Below are 1,587 nucleotides of genomic sequence, written 5' to 3'. Positions count from 1 at the left end.
GACATATGCTGAGCTTGTGGAGACAAAGGAGAGATTGCAATCCGCTCAGGATGATTTTTACGAGCTAGAAGGTCATGTGGCTAAGGGTATGGATGCTATGTTTGAAAATTTGAAGGCTCAGGTCCGGGTTCTTGCTCCTGACCTGGATCTGAGCTTATTCAGTACGGATAACGTTGTTGTGGGGGGAAAGATTGTTCCTGCTCCCAACGAGGATGAGGTTCCAGTGTCCGACCCCAAAGTTCCGGTTGCGAACCCGACTTCACCTTTGGCCGGGGATGGATCTGGTGTGGAGGTTTTAAACCGAGATGACGGTGCCGTCGATGCTGTCCCCATTTCTATGTTTCCTCCGCAGCCTCCTGTTGATGTGGAGTCCGGAAAGGATCTTGATTCTCTGTAATCCTTTTATCTTTGGTTTTTTGCCCGGCCTGTGGGCTCTTTTGTTTTTGGATGGTTTCTGTGAATGCTTTAGACACCTTTTTGCTATTAGCTACTTGTAGTAACTTTTTAGCTTATTATGCGGTGTTTTGTTCGCGTTTTGACTTTTTGTTCCGCTTTTATGCTTTTTAGTTGTTTTTGGATAACAACCTTTTAGCCAGCGCTTTTTCTGAAACTTTGTTTTACCCTTTCCTTTGATTTCATTTTTTCGCTTGTACTTTTTAGTTGTATAGCAACTTTTTAGTAAGCGTTTTCGAAATCTTTGTTTTCGCCGTTTTAAGGCTTCTTCTCGGGTCCGGGCTTTTTCTCGGACCTCAGGAGGGGGCGGTCGAGTACTTCCCTTTGTTGGGCCCGACCTTGTCGTTGGTCGGCCCTTTAAGTTATTTTTGTAATCTCTTTTTATTTGGCTTTTTGAGCCTTTTCAGAGTTGCTTTATAACTTCTCACATTAATTTGAACCTCGTCGCTTTATCTTGCCGACCTTGTGTGGTCTCTTGGCAATGATTTTTTGCGTTTTGCCGAGCATAAATTAATGCGCCTTGGCGGGGTACTTTCCAGGATTTGTTTCATCATGAGGAAGAAGAAGGAGAAAGAAAAGAGAAAAATTTGATTAGTATTAAAAAAGAAAGAATATTTACAGAGTGTTTACCCTTGGCTAGGTCGGGTGCCTTTCTTGACCGGGTGTCTCATTAAAAAACCCTTGTAGGAAAAAGAGTACACCTCGGGTTATATTTTTCTAGCTGTAGTATCGTCTTAGATTACAGGCGTGCCAGGCCCTGGGCAGCTCATTGCCTTCTAGGTCGGATATTTTGTAATAGCCTGTCCCTAAGACTTCTGTTACCTTGTAGGGTCCTTTCCAATTTGCAGCTAGCTTTCCTTCTCCCGACTTTTGTGTTCCGATGTCATTTCGGATTAGAATCAGGTCGTGAATGGAGAAGCTTCGCTTTATTACTTTCTGATTGTATCTGAGGGCCGTTCGCCGTTTTAAGGCTTCTTCTCGGATCCGGGCTCTTTCTCGGACCTCGGGGAGGAGGTCGAGTTCTTCCTTCAGTGCCTGTGGGTTACCTTCTTCGTTGTAGAAGATGACTCTGGGTGACCCTTCATCTATTTCGATAGGAATCATTGCCTCCATCCCGTAAGCTAGTCGGAATGG

Source organism: Arachis duranensis, chromosome 2, assembly GCF_000817695.3.
Source record: "Arachis duranensis cultivar V14167 chromosome 2, aradu.V14167.gnm2.J7QH, whole genome shotgun sequence".
Lineage (NCBI taxonomy): Eukaryota > Viridiplantae > Streptophyta > Magnoliopsida > Fabales > Fabaceae > Arachis > Arachis duranensis.
The sequence above is the reverse complement of the archived record's forward strand: the minus strand, read 5'-3'. Positions refer to the sequence as shown.